Source organism: Hyperolius riggenbachi, chromosome 1 (assembly GCF_040937935.1).
Source record: "Hyperolius riggenbachi isolate aHypRig1 chromosome 1, aHypRig1.pri, whole genome shotgun sequence".
Classification (NCBI taxonomy): domain Eukaryota; kingdom Metazoa; phylum Chordata; class Amphibia; order Anura; family Hyperoliidae; genus Hyperolius; species Hyperolius riggenbachi.
Window position 1 is genome coordinate 323,917,622 of NC_090646.1, and position 24,358 is coordinate 323,941,979.

Genomic DNA, 24,358 nt, shown 5'->3' on the forward strand with positions numbered 1-24,358 from the left:
GGCAGCTACCTAATCTAACGTATGCTGGGGGGCAGCTACCTAATCTAACCTATACTGGGGGTCAGCTACCTAATCTCACCTACGCTGGGGGGCACCTACCTATCTAACCTATACTGGTGGGAACCTACCTAATCTAACCTACACTGGGGGGCACCTACTTAATCTAACCTACGCTGGGGGGCAGCTACCTAATCTAACCTATACTGGGGAGCAGCTACCTAATCTAACCTATACTGGGGGGCACCTACCTAATCTAACCTATACTGGGGGGCAGCTACCCATCTAACCTATACTGGGGGGAACCTACCTATCTAACCTATGCTGGGGGCAACTATTCTGGCTACCTATATTAGAGGCACCCACCTAGCTAACCTGTACTGGGGCACCTACCTAACTAACTTATACCGGGGGCGCCTGCCTATCTAACCTATACTGGGGGCAACTATACTGGCTACCTATACTGGAGGCACCTACCTGGCTAACCTATAGCGGGGGCAACTATACTGGCTCACCTATGCCTGGCTACCTATACTGGGATACCTATTCTTGGCTACCTATACTGGGGGGACCTATACTAAGTGCAACTAGACCTGGCTAACCTATACTGCGGGCACCCATACCTTGCTTGGGGGGGGGGGGGGGGGCGCAATTTTTACACACTCGCCCTGGGTGCATTTTAGCCTAGAAACTGCACTGGCGTGCTCTGACCTTGGAAGTAGACAGATTCAAAATAGTAACGTAGAGAAATGGTTGGCACTTGCAAAAGTAACAGCATAAAAAAGCTTTCTTTGTCTTGGCTTACTGCATCAAGCATGTAAAACATCCTTAAAAAAGATTTCCCACCCGTTACTCTGATGGCTGTGGGGTGAGGTGGGAGCCGTGGGGGTCGCCTTACAACCGTTTCGCTCTCCTGAGCATCTTCAGAGGCAATGCGCACGCCGAGCCGCCGGCTTTCGCTGCATTTAAAAATGGGGAATCCTCCCATAATCCTAGGCGTGCGTGTCCCCGCCGTACGTCCATCCCTCCAGCGGAGTTACGTCAGGTTTTGGACTAGTCCATCTTCTTATGGGGGATTCTCAGGATTTTCTTTGTTTTCAAAAGCATTTTCTGAAAGGCAGTTGCTTAGTCTAACTACCAAATAGTAATATACCAGCCAGCCTTCCTACTTGCTTGCATACTGTTTTGGCAGATAGAGTTGGCAACTGCTGTTCAAGGAATGCTTTTGAAAACAAAGAAAACTCTGAGATACCAGCAGAACCCACAAGGCAGATACAGGCAATAATGAGCAGAGTTAGACGTAGTCAATCAAGGAAAAGGTCATACACATGAGATCCAAACAATCACGATACCAGGGAGCAAGCGTAAGCGACGTTAGGTACAAGCAAAGGGTCGGTCCAGGCGGCAATCCACAGAATAGTCAGACACAGGCAATGGTCAAACACAGAGAGGCCAAGTCCAGGCATGAGGTCGGCCCAGGCAGCAAACAGAGAATGGTCAATACACAAAGTAAGGTCGGTTCCAGAAGATCAATCACAGAAATTCACACTCAGCAACTAGAAGCAGCTAACGCTATCACGGGCAGTTGGTAAATGACATAGTGCACACTATGGGCTTGATTAACTAAACCGAGATAACTTCATCATGGCCACGCTAGCGATTTTGCGTGAATTTTCGTGCGCAATTGCAAATTCACCAATCAATCCATCAGAGTGCCAACACTTCTTGTTAGCATGGCGTCTAGGCACATACTTCGGGTGCGAAGACGCACGCACCTGACTAGAATGACCCCCAGTTTGTTTGTGTGTGCGTACCACCACAGGGACAATGTCATCAGCCAGGCCAACAAGCGGAAAATCAGGCTGCTCTGTCCGCGACCCGGAAGTGACATAAATGTCACAGGCACGCATATCAGGTAGTTTGGTGACACCACCACTAGTCCAAAACCTGTCAGTTCCATCAGGTTTTAAATGCTTACTTTTTTTTGTGTGTGCTGTAGTGGTACTTTAAGGGAACAATGTTTAACTTTGTAAACGTAGGATTAATACTGGATGGACTGAAGAAGTTTTGGTATTATAGTTCACTGGTAAGGTGGGATTGAAAACAATTCTATCTGATCTGGAAGAGGTAGAAGGACAGATAATGAATCCAAGTGCTTTCTTACTTGGCTCCGCAGTCTTTGGCCCCCATGTTATTAGAAATATGGACACCAACTGACTTAGGGCTGGTTCATACAGACGCTTGGCGGCGTTTACCGCCAATCGTTCGGGACTCGTCGGCTAAACGCTCCAATTCACTTAGCATGGCGCGGTTACCGGCGATTACCGGCCGTTGCGCAAACGCTGCGTTTCGATCCCAATTTAACGCGTCGTTTCGGCCAGCCCTAGAACCCGCAGGCGATGTCCAGGGACGGGTAACTGCGCGGCTTCCCCTTGCGGGGACGAGAAACGATGACGCAACGGGAAGCCGACGATCGCCGTACCACTGCCACCCGAATGAGACGTCACAGGACGACACTGCTTCCCGGCCGCCCCAACGCCTGCCATCCGTGTGAACCACCCCTAATTTACAGCTCCTGCACCAACTTGAACGCTGCTGTTGTGCTTCTATTTATGTACTGCTCTGCTTTTAACAATGTTTACATTGTATGGAACTCTCAGCTACTATAATGTATGTCATTACATTGTTGAATCCTGGCTGAATGCTGATTTACCGTGTTCTTGAACGCTCAATAAACTTGTTTATTGTTCAAAAAAATGTGGGATTGAAGCTGTGAAGGTTTTACCTTGTGTGCCAAGGTGCATCTGTATTTGAATTGATACATAGTTACATAGTTATTTTGGTTGAAAAAAGACATACGTCCATCGAGTTCAACCAGAGAACAAAATACAACACCAGCCTGCTCCCTCACATATCCCTATTGATCCAGAGGAAGGTGAAAAAACCCTTGCAAGGCATGGTCCAATTAGCCCCAAAAGGGAAAAAATTTCCTTCCCGACTCCGGATGGCAATCAGATAAAATCAGATAAAATCGGGACGCATGCGCGCGCAGCTAGGAGATGGCTGCTTAGTCTGACCTCTGCGCCATACACGGAGCCTGCTTTCTAAATATCATTTGTCTCACCATCGTTACACCCGTTCTACAACAAGGAGGGGACGTCTGAATACCTTGTGGGCGATTACAACCTGATGGCGAGCAACAATAGAACCCGATCTTCGCAGAAATCAGGGAAAAACCAAGCGGGCACGGACAAACCGCGTGCCGCACATCAATCTGCATTAGCCAATTTAATGGCTGACCCCAGCGCCGATGGCTCTGCATCTGACGACAGCCATGATCCATCGGATAGAGAACACCTATCCCCGAGACCCAAACAAGACATGCTGGCCAAACTTAGTGCTGTAATTCGGAAAGAGGTAGTAGCAGCTAACAAACAGTTAGGCTGTGAACTGCTCAAGGAGATCCGACTGCTGTCCCAACGTACGTCCTCCCTAGAAGACAGAATGGACAACGCCACCACAGTCTTAATTGGCCATGAAGATAAGGTGACCATACTTCAAGAAGAGGTGAGCACCCTAAAACGACAAGCCGAAGATTCTGAAAACAGGTCCAGGAGAGGTAATCTCCGCTTAAGGGGACTACCCGAATCAATAGAGGACATCCAAGGCACAGTAACCGCTCTTCTTCAAGAGCTGGTCCCCGATATCCCTCTTGAACGCCTTGAACTGGACAGAGTCCACCGGCCTTAACTAAAAAGAAACCAGAGGGCCCTCCACGGGACATTATTATGAAATTCCTCTTTTACCAAACCAAAGAAAAAGTCCTAGTCGCTGCAAGGGCTGCCCCATCGCTTTCTTTTCAGGGCCACACATATCAATTCTATGGAGACCTCTCACAGGCCACAGTTCTTCGCAGAAAAGAAATGCGTCCTTACCTGAAAATCTTACAGGACAAGCAAATTAAATATAAATGGGGCTTCCCCTTTGCCATCTTCTTCTCTGTCAACGGTCGTCAGTTCGCAGCAACTTCACTCCAGGAGCTACAAGATCGCTTCCAAGAGCTGGACTGGCCGTCCCCAAATGTCCCACCGTCTTCTCCAAACTCTTCTTCCCAGCACTCTTCTCAAAGAAGCTCTACCAGCGCCCCTCTCTTCCCTCCCGGGAGCCCAAAAGAGCAAAGACCGAAGAAAAGAAAGTCTTCGCGAGCTTTCTTCACAAGTATTTCGTGAAGCTACTTGAATAAACCAGCGACATGCTGCCTTCACTACACTAAGAGCGCTCTGCTCGCCCCTCGTTCCTCCCTGGTAAGTGATACCATGTTGGCATCACCACGTTTGGAGACGACATACCTCGGCCTGAGTACTGTTAACTGTTATTCCTCTGCCCAAGGTAAGCCTCCCAGTTATTTGTTCATTGTTCCTACCCACGAGAGGCTCAACTTTCTGTTTTATCACACTACCCTTGGGGACTTGTTGTTGCTCGGTCCCCCCCCCCCTGTTGAAATAACTGCAAAATCCTTGCCACATATAGACTACCCTTACTGAACTTCTATTTTTACACCGTTTGGGACTAAAGCCATTTTTTGAACAATGGAGTCTTCACTCCCAACCACAGCATCGGAACTCCGCCCTTCTTGTTGCCGGACTTTTTCCCGCTCCTACTCCCCTCCCGCCCTTAATCAGCCACAGTTCCCTCTGAAAATACAGAAATGTCCCCCACTTTATTATATTTTTGCCTTTCTCTTGAACTGTTTATATTCCCCCATCTTTATAACTAAACTTGCTTAGTAAATCCTTGAATGCAATAGACGGATCTCCTCTATCCTGGCAATGTATGAGAAATGTATGAGAAATGACAGTTTTGAGGTAATAGCGTTATAAATTACAATTTTGTGTGGCACTGGCGTGCTCCTCTCCGGCACCCCCCAGTTTAATCATCACTTCCCTAGCGGTATCACAAAGCAATGTGACCATCTTTTCATGCCATCCCGCATATGTTATACCAATGTGAGACCCTTCGGTAAACATATCTCTACAGCAAACTATCTCAATATACAGGTGTCGGGGAGAGGCGTGTCAGGGCATACTAGTGTAACACCCTCACAGGTTTGTGTAATGGTAATGTTTAATGCTAAACCTTTTTATTTCCCTCATGGGTTGCAGTACACAGTTATGCCCACTAAGGGGAGCACTTAGGAAAGATTACTGTGCCACCTAGGAACCAAGTTTTCAGAGGACAGTTCCCGAGGAGAGGGGAAGTTTTGGCAATAATCCTGGAGGAGGAGAGAGAAGGAACAGAGGATTGACTTGTGTCCTGTGTGTGCTGTTAAAGACAGAGTTACTGGATTGTCTGGCCAGACAGAAGATCAAGCTGTATGACTGCTGCACTGGGACCAGAGAGAGTGGACTGTTTCCTTGAATGAGTGAGCCCAAGGACTTCATCATAGTGAGTTGCTGGTATTTCTGCCCTCAGAGGTAACAGATCTGCACACCATTCTACAGATACAGTGCATCCAGGACAGGAGAGTGAGATCAACACACATCAATGTCCTGCATTCACCCCAGATGCATTGTTACTAGCTGTCTGTCTGGAGGACACTGTGCTAACTCTCCTAGTGCACATTTCTCATGCTGATATTGAAATACTCACAAGGTAAATGCTTAGAGCCTAGGAACCCTGTTCTGGATCATATAACTCAGTAAAGTGTAGGAATCATAGACTGTGGACTCAGACAATAGTTAGGGATCTTCCTGCACAAGTGAACTATACTGTCCACCACTGTTATAAATATTCAACTGAGAGACGGGCCCCAACGCATGCAGCTGCCAACTTTTTCTTCTTTTTGCTACCACCAGGACTATATTTTTCTTCCTTTTTGGTATATTTAAGTATTGGAAGCCATTTACAGGGATTAAGATATTCGGCTGCTGTATTTTCATTTGATTAGCCTCAATATCTAACTTTCATTGTATTCTCAGCATAGTTTAACTTTATAGTGAAACTCGTTATAGCGACACCCTGTGGAGAAAAGTGTAATTGCTTGAAATGACTGTTTAAGAAACTGTTTGACCTTGCTTTACATACCATATTGCAGTATTATTTTATAACTAGTAATATTGTGTGCAAGATTGTGTGTTTATCATTATTTTGTTTAGGGTCTTACTGTTGAAAATAAACAGGCCCATTGTTCATATAAACTGTGTCTGAGCATTGGGGAAGAAAAAGGGGAGTTCACCGGAGCAAAGGAGGTCTGAACCTACTATCCCACTTCTAAGACACACCCACGGGTGCGCTACATTTTGGGGGCTCCTCCGGGATTATTTCAGACCATAACTCCGCCCCTTTTCACCCTTTTGAAGCACAATAAAGACGAAAAAAATGGACTCAAAATCAGTCACTGAGTGGTGTCAGACCTGTAGAGTGGACTTAGACAAAGCACTGGCATTGATAGTCCCTAGTACTAAATTATTCCGCCGTCAGCTTTATGATTTGATGGAAGACATTATCCCAGGAGAACATTGTCTAATTAGAGATATAAAAGTGAATAGGGACACAGAAGAGGAGAGGACAGATGTTCTGTTTGAGTGGGAGACACCAGTGTCAGTGTTAGATTTCCCTGAGGATTTTGAATTTGGGAAAGAGGGACTTAAAGCTAGATTGGTCCGAAGAGAGTTTTCGCCTGAAAACAAGTCAGTAGATGCAAATGACATGGTCACCACCTCTGAGTTAGTACAAGCTTTGACCGAAGTAATGAGTAAATGTGCGACTCTGGGCCAGGAATCTTTAGCATCTGAATACCGAAAATTAAAGTTCTTTTTAGGGACTCAGCCCACACCAAATGGGGAGGAGGAGTTTGAACCCTGGCTGGACCAAGTACTTCAAGTAATAGAAGAATGGAGTGTTTCGGAAGCTGTTAAGAAACAGCGAGTGGCTGAAAGTCTCAAAGGGGCGGCTGCAGAAGTGATCAGAAATCTACGATTGAGCAAAAGGGACTGCTCAGCTAGAGACTACCTGAACGCTTTACAAGACGTTTTTGGCCGAACTGAGACAGTGGAAGAGCTTCAATATAAGTTCACTCATACCTATCAGATGGAGGGGGAGAAATTGTCCCATTATATTAGGCGGTTGGATCGGATACTTCATCAACTAATGCTCAAGAAGGGGATAGACTCAGATCAAGTAGATCAGAAAAGAGTTCAGCAGATATTTCAGGGTGCATTACCCCTAGATCCCATCATGATAAAGATGCGGGCACAAACAAAACAGACAACTTTAATGTATCATCAGTTGGTGAAAGCTGTCAGAGAGGAAGAAGCAGTGTTGGAAGAAAGGAGCACTGCTCAGGTACAAACAGGAGCAATGGTTCACAGTGCCTTTAGTTTTGAAGCATCACAGATACAGTCACAAGTAGCTACACTAGCAGATTCAATAACACAGATTGTCAAGACAGTAGAGGGGCTGCAGAAGACAGTCAAGACACTAGCAGAAGAGAAGCAAACAGATGCAGCATCTGCAGGTATGGCAGTCAGAAAAGAATTAAATGGAGTCAGATCAAGACCATTCGTTGGATTCTGTTACCGATGTGGAGAGACAGGACACATGAGACGGAGATGTCCAAATCCTGAGAATCTGAGGAGAGTAAATGAAATGTTCTTGGTGAACTCGATGCAGGGAAACTTCAGAGGGCCTCAGTGAAGGAGCCAACTGTGTGCCCAAGTTCAAAGAGCTCCATAAATACCACCATGAAGGAAAGAACCCCTGCCTCGAATTCTTCATACATTTTCACTTCAGATGACAGAAGACTAACACAGCCAGACCTACGCCCTTCAGAGCAGTTCAGAGTCTCACCCATCAAGCCTGCTCCATTGAAAGAGACAGCAAAAGCTTCAAGACGACCATCTACCGCTCATCAGCATGCCAACTGTAAGGCAGTGGAAAGAACAAGGAATGAGAAGCTGCCAGCTGGTCTAATTGGGCCTTCCCCCTTAGTGCCAATTAAGATAGAAGGAATCTATAGCAAGGCTTTGTTGGACACTGGGGCTCAAGTTACTATTTTATTCAGAGACTTTTATCAGAAGCACCTGAAACACTTGCCACTACAAAGACTGGAAGATCTGGAGATCTGGGGTCTGAGCAACACAAAGTTCCCATATGATGGCTATGTCTCACTCAAGTTAGAGTTCCCGACACCAGTGGTGGGGATCAGCGAAGAAGTTGACACTCTAGCTGTTGTGTGCCCAAGACCTAAAGAGAAGGAAGAAGCTGCCATGTTGGTTGGGACAAATACAGACTTTATTCGGAGATTGTTGAGACTGCAGTTGGCTGAGAACTGTCCCTCGCTTCACCCATTCTTAAAACCAGTGTACTATGCTTTGAAAAAAGAGAAGATCAACCAAAAAGAAGAGATTGGGCATGTCTGGTATCCTCCTGGGAGAGAATATGTAATTCAACCGGGAAGAATAACCTGTCTAAGGGCAAAAGTGAGGATGTGTGGAAAGGCAGTTACTTCCCACTTCATGATGGAAATGGGCTCAGAAGTAGAATTGCCACCTGGTCTGGAGTTAATACCAGAGGTCTGGCCAGCTGACAAATTGAAACACCCACATGATACCTTGCCAGTGGGGTTGAAGAACAAAGGGAGCACACCCATTATTCTTCGCTCCCAAGTCCATCTGGGAAATGTATATGCTGCCATGCCTTTGTCTCCAAGTGATAACACCAATATAAATGAACTGAATCTGGAAGATGTTGACTTAGGAGGTGGTATCTTGTCTCCAGAATGGGTGGCTCGAATTAAAGAGATGCTGAAGCAAAAGAAGAACTGTTTTTCTACAAGTGAATATGACATAGGTCGTTCTAAGAGTGAAATGCATAGCATCAGGCTGAAGGAAGATCGGCCCTTTAGGGAACGCTCAAGAAGAGTTGCTCCAGGAGATCTAGAGGACCTGCGACAGCACTTGATGGAATTGAAAGCCGCTGGGGTGATTCAGGAGTCCAGGAGCCCTTATGCCTCCCCCATTGTGGTTGTCAGAAAAAAAAATGGATCAATACGCATGTGCATTGACTACCGCACTTTGAATCAGCGAACCATCCCTGATCAATACACCACCCCACGGATAGAAGATGCACTTAATTGTTTGGTGGGCAGCAAATGGTTCAGCGTGTTAGATCTGAGGAGTGGATACTACCAAATTCCAATGGACCCTAGAGACAGAGAAAAGACTGCGTTCATCACTCCTCTGGGGTTCTTCGAGTTTAATGACATGCCTCAAGGTCTATCAAATGCTCCAGCAACTTTTCAGCGGCTCATGGAAAGAACAGTTGGAGATATGCATCTTCTTGAAGTACTTGTCTACCTGGACGACATCATTGTCTTCGGGAAAACATTAGAAGAGCATGAGGAAAGGCTAAGGAAAGTGTTGAATAGGATTGAAAAAGAAGGATTGAAACTATCCTTGGACAAATGCAAGTTTTTCCAGCCTTCAGTGACATATGTCGGACACGTGGTGTCTGCAGAGGGTATAGCGACAGATCCTAGCAAAGTTGAAGCAGTGACATCTTGGCCTAAGCCCCATACCATCACAGAGTTGTGCTCATTCCTTGGGTTCTGCAGCTATTACAGAAGATTTGTACAAGGGTTTGCCAAGACAGCCCGTCCACTAAACCAACTGCTTCAAAGTGATGTGGATGTCACTGAACCAGATGAAGGCTTCAAGTTGAAGAAAGTGAAGGGACCAAGAGGGCCTAAAGAGTGTATTGAGGACCGCTGGACCTCTGAGTGTGATGAAGCATTTGAAAAGCTCAAGCATTGTCTTACTCATGCTCCAGTGCTAGCCTATGCTGACTCAACTAAACCTTATACACTCCATGTAGATGCTAGCAGAGAAGGTCTGGGAGGAGTTCTCTATCAGGAGCAAAATCAGGGGTTGAGGCCTGTGGCTTTCATTAGCCGAAGTTTATCTCCAACTGAAAAGAACTATCCAGCCCACAAATTGGAATTTCTTGCCCTGAAATGGGCTGTAGTGGACAAACTGCATGACTACCTTTATGGAGCTGAGTTCGAAGTTCAGACTGACAATAATCCTTTGACATACATACAGACTACTGCAAAGTTGGATGCCACTGGACACAGATGGATGGCTGCCCTGTCTAACTACAATTTCAGTCTGAAGTACCGTCCAGGCACCCAGAATGGAGATGCTGATGGTCTATCCCGTAGACCTCATGAAGACTTACACCCTGATGATGAATGGGTAGAAATACCTGCACCAGGAGTGAGAGCTATGTGCCAATTTTCAACAGTCCAGCAGAGAAGTGAATGTTGGGCCCAGAACCTAGCGCTACCAGCCGAAAGCCTACCTTCATCCTATTGCAATCTAGTCACTCTGCAGGCTTCTTCATTACCAGCGTTGAGCAACAGTGATCTCAGAAGAGATCAGACGGAAGATCCTTTAGGAAAATTAGCAGTGACAGCGTTAGGGAAGGATCAAGTTGACATTCTTCGTACAGATGTTCACCCAATGGCAAGGCTGTTGGTCAAAGAGTGGGACCGGCTTCAGATACGAAATGGACTTGTATACAGAAGGGCTCCAAGTGCCGTCAACAGTGAAAAATGGCAGTTATTACTTCCTCAGAAATACAAGGAGACAGTACTTTGTGCATTGCATGATGAACATGGCCATCTGGGTTATGACAGAACTTTGGGGCTCGTGAGAGACAGATTTTATTGGCCATGTATGAAGCAAGACATAGAGGACTATTGCCGTTCCTGTTTGTGCTGTATTCAAAGAAAGACTTTGCCCACAAGAGCTGCTCACTTGGGACAGTTACAGAGTGGAGGACCATTGGAACTTGTATGCATAGACTTTCTCAGTATTGAACCTGACGAAGGGGGAATCAGCAACGTGTTGGTTGTGACAGACCATTATACAAGATACGCTCAGGCATTTCCTGCTCGTGATCAGAAAGCCCTTACAGTTGCTAAACTGCTTGTTGAAAAGTTCTTTGTTCATTATGGACTACCAAAGAGAATTCATTCTGACCAGGGGCGTGATTTTGAGAGCAAGCTTGTAAGAGAACTACTGACACTTTTGGGAGTGCAGAAGAGTCGCACCACCCCATATCATCCACAAGGGGATGCCCAGCCTGAACGCTTCAACAGGACTTTACTTGACATGCTGGGGACTTTGTCTATTGAAAAAAAGAGTCATTGGAGTAGACATGTGGCCACAGTGGTGCATGCCTATAACAGCACAAAAAATGATGCCACAGGATTCTCACCTTACTTTTTAATGTTTGGCCGAGAAGCTCGTCTCCCTGTTGATCTGACATTTGGAGTTTCTGCTGATGACACCCCAGTGAACTCTCACACCAGCTATGTGGAGAGACTCAAGAAAGGCCTTAAGCAAGCTTATGCGTTGGCTGAAATCTCTTCAGGACAGAGACATCAACAGAATAAGGCCCGCTATGACAAGAAAGTGAAAGTACATGATCTTCAACCAGGGGACCGAGTTCTTTTGAGGAATGTGGGCCTTCAAGGCAAGCACAAACTAGCAAATCGTTGGGGCTCTGATCCGTACATCATCTGCTCCCAACTGCCAAACATTCCAGTCTACCAAGTCCGCCCTGAAGGGAAGGAAGGGCCAATCAAGACTTGGCATCGTAACAACTTGATGCCCCTAGCAGAAACTGTGAGGATGATAAATTCTGAACCCAAACGGGCACAGGGAAAATCAAATTCCAGGCGATCCAAAAGATTGCAGAGAAGAGGAGAGACTACCCAGTTAGCTGAAGAACCAGTGACCCCCTTTGGTGGGGAAGAAGACAGTGATAGTGAATGGGGTATAGATGGACTTTTCTATGATAGTGTGCACAACAACCCCATTGAAAGTGATCTGAATGCAAATGCTCTTGAGTTCATCCCTTGTCAAGTTGACCAAACCAAAACAGACATCTGTATAGATGGTTCTTCGGCTCTGAACGAACAACAAAATGAGAGTTTTCCCCTGCCTACTATGGACAATGACCTCTTGTTTGCAGTTAATCCAAGTGTAGGTGACTCCCGGGTCACTCCAGAACTAGAGGATGTGACTACTACAGAAATAAAGTGTGTCAATGATGCACCTCCTGTTGAAGCATGCTCCCCGGTCAACACCTCTGAACTAAGGCCACCCAGACAGATTAGGCCTCCACAGAGACTCACATATGACACTATGGGAAAGAGTACTCAAGAGCCTGTGAGCACTGCACATCGAGGAATCTACGCCCATGTTCCCTTTGCCCTTTGCTCCAAAGGTGACACCCTCCCCACAATAATGTGTGTTGATGATGCTCCATGGTGGAATGTCCCATTTGACTATATCACTAATGTTCAGTTAGTTAAACATTAAATGTTATTTGAAATAATGTTAGATCTAAACCATTTCTTGGGAGGACCCAAGCCTTTTTAAGTGGGGGGAGAGTGTAACACCCTCACAGGTTTGTGTAATGGTAATGTTTAATGCTAAACCTTTTTATTTCCATTATGGGTTGCAGTACACAGTTATGCCCACTAAGGGGAGCACTTAGGAAAGATTACTGTGCCACCTAGGAACCAAGTTTTCAGAGGACAGTTCCCGAGGAGAGGGGAAGTTTTGGCAATAATCCTGGAGGAGGAGAGAGAAGAAACAGAGGATTGACTTGTGTCCTGTGTGTGCTGTTAAAGACAGAGTTACTGGATTGTCTGGCCAGACAGAAGATCAAGCTGTATGACTGCTGCACTGGGACCAGAGAGAGTGGACTGTTTCCTTGAATGAGTGAGCCCAAGGACTTCATCATAGTGAGTTGCTGGTATTTCTGCCCTCAGAGGTAACAGATCTGCACACCATTCTACAGATACAGTGCATCCAGGACAGGAGAGTGAGATCAACACACATCAATGTCCTGCATTCACCCCAGATGCATTGTTACTAGCTGTCTGTCTGGAGGACACTGTGCTAACTCTCCTAGTGCACATTTCTCATGCTGATATTGAAATACTCACAAGGTAAATGCTTAGAGCCTAGGAACCCTGTTCTGGATCATATAACTCAGTAAAGTGTAGGAATCATAGACTGTGGACTCAGACAATAGTTAGGGATCTTCCTGCACAAGTGAACTATACTGTCCACCACTGTTATAAATATTCAACTGAGAGACGGGCCCCAACGCATGCAGCTGCCAACTTTTTCTTCTTTTTGCTACCACCAGGACTATATTTTTCTTCCTTTTTGGTATATTTAAGTATTGGAAGCCATTTACAGGGATTAAGATATTCGGCTGCTGTATTTTCATTTGATTAGCCTCAATATCTAACTTTCATTGTATTCTCAGCATAGTTTAACTTTATAGTGAAACTCGTTATAGCGACACCCTGTGGAGAAAAGTGTAATTGCTTGAAATGACTGTTTAAGAAACTGTTTGACCTTGCTTTACATACCATATTGCAGTATTATTTTATAACTAGTAATATTGTGTGCAAGATTGTGTGTTTATCATTATTTTGTTTAGGGTCTTACTGTTGAAAATAAACAGGCCCATTGTTCATATAAACTGTGTCTGAGCATTGGGGAAGAAAAAGGGGAGTTCACCGGAGCAAAGGAGGTCTGAACCTACTATCCCACTTCTAAGACACACCCACGGGTGCGCTACACTATTCAATGAGGCGCTTTTGTTCATTACTTCCCCTCAAAACCATAATCCCCACCACAGCACCAAATTTAATATGACCGGTAGCGTAGAACTATACGTTCTACATTATCCCGAACCCTCCACAACTGCCCACGCCACCGGCTCTAGAAGGTATACGCAGTCCAGCACAATAACTCATAAATGACACGCTAAACCAGAGTCTATCCACCAACAACTTATAATTTCTTGCAGCTTGATTATGTATTTTAATCCCTCTATTATAGATTACAACTTTAATCCTCCTTCCACCTCCCCCAGCTAACAACTGGTAATATTGTACCCAGGCAATGAACCTCAGATGTATACCTTACTGATTGTAATGTTATACACAATAAGGTTTCTCCCCGTTGTAGGGGAAGAACCTTTTGGAAATGCAACACTCGCCTCATAGTTTCTTCTATCCAAACACATATGCCCGGACTCGTATACCTGAGAACCCGTTCAACATTCTCTCTAAACGCCCCATTATACTATCCACTTTTAATCTCTAACAACAAATATCATGCCATGGCGAAAATTCGCCACTGGAGGGCACTGTTGTCTAATAATTCACCCAGTAGCTATTACACTTACAAGCTGCACGCCTTTCAAGCACAATAACCTATTAGGCTCAACCTGATAGTATAACTGATAATGGGCTTGCTGTTCCTAACTCGCCAAGACTCCGTTAGAGACAATAGAATAAGAGAAAACCGATTTTCATTTAATATGGAAGACGCCCTTGCTTCCCTACTCCTAGAGCTCTCTTCTCTGTAGTTAATTTGCCTCCTTAATAGTTATTTCCAAGCACAATCGCTACACAGCATGTCTCTGACGGGATGACTATCCCGGGGACTGGGGAGATAACTTGATAGTGGAGAAATCAATATTAGATCTCCCTGAGGTAAACTATCCTCCACCCACACTATATCTCTTTACCTTATAGATTGCCATATAAATGTGGCTGAAAGCGAAGGGTAAATTTGAAGAAAACCTGTACTGGGAATGAAAGTTAAGATAAACATACACAGGTCGCATTTACCTATGAAGTGGCTTACCCCCTCAATCTCCCCCCCGCGCTGTGCATTACCCATAGTGCTTGAAGAAACTCTCTGTCCTCCATCCCGAAGACGTCTGTTCCCCCACTGCAACTTTCTGGTCAACATACCGTTGGATCATGAAGTTGCCCACTTGAGCCATAAGAAAACACAGACATCACCGGCCACATCAATTGTCCCCTCAGCCAGAATAGTCAGTAACTGATAGATAACTTGCAGCAACCGATAAATCTCAGTCCTGATAAAATGATGTCGGAACTGAAAAGGACCACTATCACTACATGACTATGTACTACTGAGAGGAACTGATGGTAAAGTTTTATATGCAGAGCTCGATTGAAGCCACCTTATATGTTTGCTATGATAATCATACCCAGTACAGGCCTCTCTTTATGTATCAAAGCTAATGTATTCTTCCTCTATTTATGTTATCAACACATCTAGAGCTTGATCTTCCTGAACTGAACCTCTCCTACTTTACCTAGTCTCCCTTACCCCTCCTACCCATTCAGTTGGGCTCTAACCCTCCCCCCTCATCCCCCTATCCCCTCATATACCATTAGCCCCAAATGTGTTCTACTTCTACGTGGCACCAGCTATCACTTTATATTGTGTAACTGCACTTTCTTAAGGTCCCGACTCCTAGAGTCGCCCTGTGTTTGAAAACAATGTCTGCATCATGGTGAGCTCTATATATTGTCAAAGTTATCACTAAGGCGTGCTCCGTGTATGTCTCATGCCCTCCCACGGTCTCTCTTTGGACCCAGCTCCTCCAAACCGAGACACCTCCACCTAGCCACCCACGGGTGCCTGGGTGCATATTGTTCTAGGCAAGATCTACTTTCTTACCTCTATGCAGCTTTTCAAGGGAAGTCTGTCCTTCCCTCTCTTCTCTAATCCCTTTCCTTCTCTTTCTACTTACCTACACTTTTCTAATACCACGGAGATGGGGAGTGCCTCTAAGTACCTCTTCCACTACAAACCGCTATGACTCATCCACTGAAAATAGTCTCAATCAATGCCCAAGGTCTCAATTCCCCCCTAAAGAAAACTAAGGCCTTTCTCCACTTTAAACGACTACAAGCAGATGTGATATGCATCCAGGAAACACATTTTGTCTCAGATCATGAACCCAAATTTCTTTATAAAGACTATAAACAAGTATTCTATGCCAGCGCTCAGGTTAAAAAAAGAGGAGTTTTAATAGCCTTCAGAAATAGCCTCAATTTCTCGATAGATAAAACCATAAAAGACCCAGAAGGTAGATACGTTATTGTGATCGGCACCCTACAAGACACAACCATAACTATGATCTCCTATAATGCACCTAACTCTAAACAAGCCCCTTTTATCTCCCACCTTTTGAAAGTGATCAATACGCATAGTAAAGGCTTGGTATTTCTAGGAGGAGATACCAATCACAGCTTGAATCCCTTTTGGGATAAACAATCTAACAATTCCTCTACCCTCCCCGACACACTTGATACCAAACGGAATGACTCTATACGCAACAGTTTTGCATCCTACCACCTAGTGGATATCTGGCGGGAACTCAATCCCCTAAAGAGATGCTTCTCTTTCTATTCTAACCCACACGCCTCATTTTCAAGGATCGACCACTGCTGGACTATATCCACCTCACTACCACTAATCAAATCAGCTGTCATACACCCTACACCATGGTCAGATCACGATATGAATATTGTAACATTCTCTTCTCTCATCCAACGCCCCACTGAATTCCGTTGGATCCTTAACAATTACTTGCTAACGGAAGACCCCGTAGTTCAACAAATAACACAAAGTCTTCATGACTATTTTACCCTTAATGTGCCCTCCGAAGACCTCTCAGAACTCACCATATGGGAAGCACATAAGGTAGTCATCAGGGGTTCCTTAATACAAATCGCAACAAGACGGAAAAGGGAGAAGCAACAAATAATCTCTGATCTAGAACAAGACTATATGACTAAGCACAATTGCTTTTCTGCCAACCCCAATCCAGAAACAAAGCTACTGAAAGCTGAAACCTCCCTTAATCTTTGCATGACCGAGTTGGCTGAAAAGCAAATCTCCTATTCTAAATTACAATTTTACCTAAAGAATAACAAACCAGATACACTTCTGGCAAAACGCCTCAGGCAACCTGATTCCTCTTTCAAGCCCATTACGCTACAAGTAGGACACAACCAACTCTCGGCCAACCCACTCAAAATTGTAGACACTTTTAGGCAAAACCTAGCTAAACTTTACAACTCCCCAGATACTGTCTCTGAAGAACAGGTTATGGTATATCTTTCTGATGTACCTCTTCCGGCACTCCCAGAGGGTCTGAGGGATCTTATGGATGAGGAGATTACTTTATTAGAAGTGCAACAAGCTATCAAATCACTTAAACCAAATAAACAACCCGGGCCAGACGGCTTCCGGGCCATATACTATAAGAAGTTCATCGACATCTTAGCTCCTAAATTAGTCGCAGCATTCAATAGTATTCTTAAAGGTGCCCACTTTCATGCTGACTCCATAACCGCCACTATCTCCATGATCCCTAAACCAAACACAGATCACACTCTCTGGTCCAACTTCCGTCCAATTTCATTTATAAATATAGACACCAAGTTACTAGCCAAGATCCTAGCTACACGCCTCAACTCTAAAATTACCTCTATTATTAACAAAGACCAAATTGGCTTCATGCCTAAGCGACAAGCAGGAGACGGCGTGAGACGTCTCCTACATTTGATTCACCATGCCCGTGAATCTCAACTCCCGGCCATGCTTCTGTCGTTAGATATAACCAAAGCTTTCGACTCAGTTTCGTGGTCCTATCTTTTAGCAGTTCTCCGTAGGTGGGGCTTCGGCCCGGGCCTATTAACTTGGGTTAAAGCTTTATATTCCTCCCCTTTAGCAGCCATAGCATATAATGGCTTTAAATCTCCACTATTCCCCATTTCGAGAGGCACTCGGCAAGGATGCCCTTTATCTCCCCTCCTGTTTGCCTTTCTCATTGAACCCCTAGCTATCCTCATACGCAATAATCCAGAGATATATGGTATTCCCCTGGGGAAAAATATTCACAAGATCGGCCTTTTCGCCGACGACCTAATACTATGTATCTCTCGTCCCACTAGATCTATCCTTACTCTCCTAAAGCTTCTAGATCACTTCGGTACAACTTCAGGACTACAAATCAACCCTACTAAATCTAAAGCCCTTAACATCTCCTTACCACATAATCTGATGCAAGCCCTACAGGATACTTTTGAATTCCATTGGGACCCATACACGCTACCGTACTTAGGGATCCACCTAACTAGTTCCTACAACACACTCTATCAATATAATTTTCCCCCTCTTGTGAAGGAGCTCACCGGACTGTTGGAGTGCTGGAAGAGGTACGCTATATCGTGGTTGGGCAGAATAGCCGCTATAAAAATGACCTTTCTCCCGAAATTGCTATACGCCTTCAGATTATTACCCATCCCATTAGCTCCCTCATTCTTCAACTCTCTTCAACAAAAAGTCAACGATTTTATATGGGGAGGCAAGAAGTCGAGGTTTAACAGAAAACTTCTTTACCTACCGAAGTCTAACGGAGGTATGGGGTTACCCAATATCAGATATTATTATAAAGCCGCACAACTGGCTTCCCTTACTAATTGGTGCCTGGAAAATGATCGCCCCTCCTGGGTTGACATTGAACATTACCTAATTTCCCCCATCGAAATAAATAATTTGCTATGGCTAACACCAGCCCACCGTAACAACATTTCTAATCCCATCATTAGACACTCACTACATATTTGGGATAGTTGTAAATACTCGAGCCGGCTTATGTCCCCACATAGGCCGCTTACCTCTTTTCTGGGTAATCCTTCCTTTCCGGCTGCCTTACAAACCCCCAGCTCCTACCAATGGTGGAAACAAGCTAATCTACATAAGATCCACGACTTCCTTACGACAACAGGTATTAAATCATTTACCCATCTCAAAGAGAAAGCAGCACTTCCTGCATCTGAATCATTTCACTACATGCAGATCTCCCACTTTATGAAGCACCATATTGCTGACATTGAGTTACCTTTTTGCAAAACATCCTTTGAGAACATTTGTGCCACTGACCCCCAATCCCCGGGTACTATCTCCTTAATATACAATGAACTATCCCAAACTCGGGCGCAAAATAAACCTGATTACATAACCAAATGGGAAAAAGAGTTGAACATATCAATTGAATACACTGATTTATCGGATATCTGGTCAAATATCCCCAGGACTTCCATTAACGCAGACCTCATAGAGGTAAATTATAAAGTACTCTTACGCTGGTACATGGTACCTCAGAGGCTTGCTAAACTCAATCCAGATCTGACGGGCAATTGCTTTCGGGGATGCAAAGAAGCGGGCACTTTCGCCCATATATGGTGGACTTGCAGCAGGGTCCGAAGGCTCTGGATAAGGGTTTGCTCCTGGGCCTCGTCACTGATCAATGCTTCAGTCCCTAGGAATCCTCTTTATGCTTTACTCGGCTGCCCATACCCCAATCTTACACCTACCCAAAACAAACTCATTAGATACATATTTGCAGCCACTAAAATTAAAATAGCGCCCGCCTGGAATTCCCAGTCCATATCATTTGATTCTGTTAAAGGTAGACTAGGACATATTCTCTTTTTTGAAAAATTAAGAGCTCGCATGAATGACACTATGAAGAAATTTTATAAAATATGGGACCCTTTGATCACCTACCTAATTAATCCTGACCATAATAGAATTGTACACACCTGCTGAGACCAGCAACATACTCTCCTCATAGAGACTGATGAATATCCCTTGTTGAAGATGCAGATCGGGATCACCCCCTGTCTCCGTGGTCTCCTCTCCTTTCCTTTTCTCTCTCCCCTTTTATACTAACCTCATCCTACACCCTTTCTGTTTTCTTCTCAACTATCCTGTTTTTTCCTCTCTCTTCTTTCTTTACACTCTCTCTCACACAGCTTACTTTTCCAGTTGCGCGGATACAAGTACTCACTATACAACGGTTCTACACCCAGCTAACAAATCTATCTCTCAAGCCCTCGCTTATCCTAAATCTCTAGCAGTGCCGCAAAATGTATCACTATATCATATGGGCCACTATGACGCCTACGGTCAATAACATGCCCTGCCTCACTGGAGGAAGGGTACCATTTATGGCAGACAATCAAATGTTCAGGAGCATTCTCCATCCAGCCTTTTAAGGTTTAGTGAATGGATGATATGCTCTACTAAATTATCTTTTGTAATACATTCCTTCTACTTCCACTTTTGCTCCGACAAGTCTTTTCTCTAGACCAAGTGTATTTATGAAACGGTAAATATCCTCCTCGTTTTTGTTAACCACTGTTATCCTTTTTCACACTTCTTGTCGAATACTGCAATTATTATGCAACACTGGTAACCCCATGCCTATGCCAATTTTGTTGTAAGACTGTTGTTTTACTTGTACCTTTACGCACTTTGTGTTATATGCTGTAAGTTTACCTTTTTGAAAATTCAATAAAAATGATTGAAACAAAATCAGATAAAATCGCTGGATCAACATCATTAGGCATTACCTAGTATTTGTAGCCATGGATGTCTTTCAACGCAAGGAAAGCAACTAAGCCCTCTTTAAATGCAGGTATAGAGTTTGCCATAACGACTTCCTGTGGCAATGCATTCCACATCTTAATCACTCTTACTGTAAAGAACCCTTTCCTAAATAAATGGCTAAAACGTTTTTCCTCCATGCGCAGATCATGTCCTCTAGTCCTTTGAGAAGGCCTAGGGACAAAATGCTCATCCGCCAAGCTATTGTATTGCCCTCTGATGTATTTATACATGTTAATTAGATCCCCTATAAGGCGTCTTTTCTCTAGACTAAATAAACCCAGCTTATCTAACCTTTCTTGGTAAGTGAGACCTTCCATCCCACATATCAATTTTGTTGCTCGTCTCTGCACCTGCTCTAAAACTGCAATATTTTTTTTGTAATGTGGTGCCGAGAACTGAATTCCAGATTCCAGATGTGGCCTTACTAGAGAGTTAAACAGGGGCAATATTATGCTAGCATCTCGAGTTTTTATTTCCCTTTTAATGCATCCCAAAATTTTGTTAGCTTTAGCTGCAGCGGCTTGGCATTGAGTACGATTATTTAACTTGTTGTCGATGAGTACTCCTAAGTCCTTCTCCAAGTTTGAAGTCCCCAACTGTATCCCATTTATTTAGTATGGTGCTAGACCATTGGTACGACCAAAATGGATGACCTTACATTTTTTAACATTGAATTTCATCTGCCATGTATGTGCCCATATAGCCATCCTATCCAGATCCTGTTGCAATATGACACTATCTTCCTGAGAGTTGATGATTCTGCACAATTTTGTATCATCTGCAAAATAGCAACATTGCTCACTACTGCATCTACTATGTCATTAATAAATAAATTGAAGAGCACTGGACCCAGTACAGACCCCTGTGGGACCCTACTGCTAACAGTCTCCCATTTTGAGTATGATCCATTGACCACTACTCTTTGTTTTCTGTCCATTAGCTAGTTCCCTATCCATGCACACAGACTCTTCCCCAGTCCTTGCATCCTCAACTTTTGCACCAGACTTTTGTGGGGAACAGTGTCGAAGGCCTTTGCAAAGTCCAAGTATATCACATCTACAGCATTGCCAATATCCACATTAGCATTCACTACCTCATAAAAGCTGAGCATGTTAGTCAAACAGGACCTGTCTTTAGTAAACCCATGTTGATGCTGAGAAATAAGATTATTTTCTACTATGAAGTCATGTATAGTATCTCTTAGTAACCCCTCAAATAGTTTGCATACAACTGATGTTAAGCTTACAGGTCTATAATTTCCTGGATCTGATTTTTTGTCCTTCTTAAATAATGGGAAAATGTGGGCTGTACGCCAATCCACTGGGACTCTGCCAGTTGAAAGAGAGTCACAAAAGATAAGATAAAGGGGTTTATCTATAACTGAACTTAATTCCCTTAGGATCCGAGGATGCATGCCATCCGGGCCAGGTGCCTTGTCTGTTTTTAATTTATTTAGTCTTGCCTTCACTTCTTCCTGCGTTAAGTATTTAATATTACAGTTGGAAGATTGAGACTCTTCTGCATCTGTAATTTGCAACAGTGCTGTTTCCTTTGTGAAGACCGAAGCAAAGAAAGCATTTAATAACTCTGCCTTACCTTGGTCATCCACCATTGAGTTCCCACCCTCATCCTTTAGGAGTCCTATACAGTCAACCTTTCTTTTTTTAGAGTTGATGTACTTGTAAAACTTTTTTTGGGTTAGATTTGATATCCCTAGCGATTTGATTTTCAGCTTCGATCTTTGCCACCCTAATTTCTTTTTTACAATTTTTATTGCACTCCTTATAATTGCTTAGTGCAGCCTCGGTCCCCTCCTGTTGTAGGACCTTATAGGCATTCTTTTTCCTCTTCATTTTATCTCTAACCTTTGTATTCATCCATAGAGGCCTTTTTTTATTCCTAGACATTTTGTTTCCATATGGGATATACATACTATAATATTGATTGAGAATAAGTTTAAAAGCTTGCCATTTCCCTTCAGTGTCCTCCCCTTGTAGTACATTATCCCAGTTCACCAAACTTAGTGCCTGCCTAAGTTGATTGAACTTTGCTTTTCTAAAATTCATAGTTTTAGTGGTCCCGCTGCCTCGTGGCCTATCAGTCACCAGATCAAACGTTATCATGTTGTGATCACTATTTCCCAAATGTTCTTGAACCTGCACATTTGATACATTATCTGGTCTATTAGAAATGATCAGATCCAGTAACGCATTCCCCCTAGTTGGTTCCATTACCATTTGAGTCAAGTAAGTGTCCTGTAGTGCTGCCAGAAATCTGCTGCTTTTACCAGAATGGGTAGCCTCAATACTCCAGTCAATGTCTGGAAAGTTGAAGGCGCCCATAAATATGACCTCATTTTTACTTGCAGCTTTTTCAATCTGCTGTAGTAATCGCAGTTCTGCAGCTTCATTAATATGAGGTGGCCTGTAGCATACCCCAATAAGCAATTGGCAACTTTTATTTCCACCATGAATATTTACCCAAACGGACTCCACATCTTCGCAATCTTCCTCCTTCCCATCGTTGAGGACAGCTGTAAAAGAATTCTTAACAACGTTTTTAAACTTATTAGCTTTGCATGATTTAACTTTTCTTTAGTAAATTAGAGCATAAAGTACAGTTGTGTTTGCTACATTATGTTCTGAAACTGGAAGCCCTGCATGAGGATAGCTCTAGAACAGATGCTCAGTTTGGTATTTTGTTATATTTACTGTAAGTGATGACTACATCAAAACAGTAATATACAATGTATTTTACTCTGGCACAAGTGTACATATGCTCTTTATTTTAAACTTATTTCTATAAATGTTTTATAAGTAAGCGTTTGTTCGTTGTTCTATTGAGGTTGTTTTTTGGGGGGTATTTTGTTAATGTATTTGTTATACCTTTTTCTCTTAGATCTGAGCATGCTTTTAATTTGAGATCAAGTACATTTACAGAGGCAACAGTGCCCTATATCCAAACACAGGAAAATGTTTTAACAGAAAGTTTACAAAAACCAGGGTGACGTTATTTTTTAAATCACTGTCTGATTGATCTAATGACCTGTTAACTACATCTCAAGTATTACTGAAAGATAAAGGTGCATACAGAAAGCCACCAGTGTATCTCTTTATCGCTATTATACCAGTCTTGCATTTCAGCAGAGCGTGGCTTGTTGTCACGTGAATGTAAAGGGGACTTGGCTGTGCCCCCCATCTGAATCTACCAGGCTAATTTCCTGATAGGAGAGCATGACTATGATTTGGTCATGACCCCTTTACACCCACATCACTATTATGCTAGGTACACACCATACAATTTTCTGGCAGATTTACTTGCCAGATTGATTATATCCAACATGTCCGATCTGAATTACGATCGATTTTCCAATCGGTTTTTTGATCTATTTTCATAGAACTGATCAAAAATCAATTGAATAAACAATCGAAAAACGATAAATAAAATGGACATTTTGGAAATAATCAAGGTAAATCTGCCAGAAAATTGTATGGTTTGTACCTAGCATTAGCCAGCTTCTGCTTCAATACATACGTGGGGCTTGATTCACTAAACCGTGATAGCTCAAATCACGGCATTCTCTTGTGCAATCGCAAATTTTCACATGAAAACTATATCAGCTGTGATATGAGTTATCACAGTTTAGTGAATCAAGCCCATGGTGTTTAGTCATGTGGAAGGTGGAGACATGGCTACAGTTCTCCTGTACCAGAAAACTGTGTGCTTTCAACTCATTTTTCCAGCTGATCACTGTAGAGAGATCGGTAAGGCAGCATACAATTCAGTCTTAAACGTGGTGACACTGGGTCACATGGGGTCACATGGGGTCACATTGCATACAGAGTCACTTTAAAAGCTTCTAACAAAAAAATACAAGTTTGACACAGGTTAAATGTTACAGACAAACCTATTCTGTCACTCTACCATTACAATAGCAAAAAAGACCAAAAACTCCAGACTCTGCAACTGATAACTTATTT

General features: G+C 43.6%; 1 protein-coding gene across 1 annotated transcript in view; it reads left to right on the forward strand.

The window, feature by feature from the left end:
• Positions 1-24,358, forward strand: part of LOC137509805 (receptor-type tyrosine-protein phosphatase S-like) — a 782,862-nt gene that overhangs the window by 638,868 nt on the left and 119,636 nt on the right. The window lies entirely within an intron of this gene.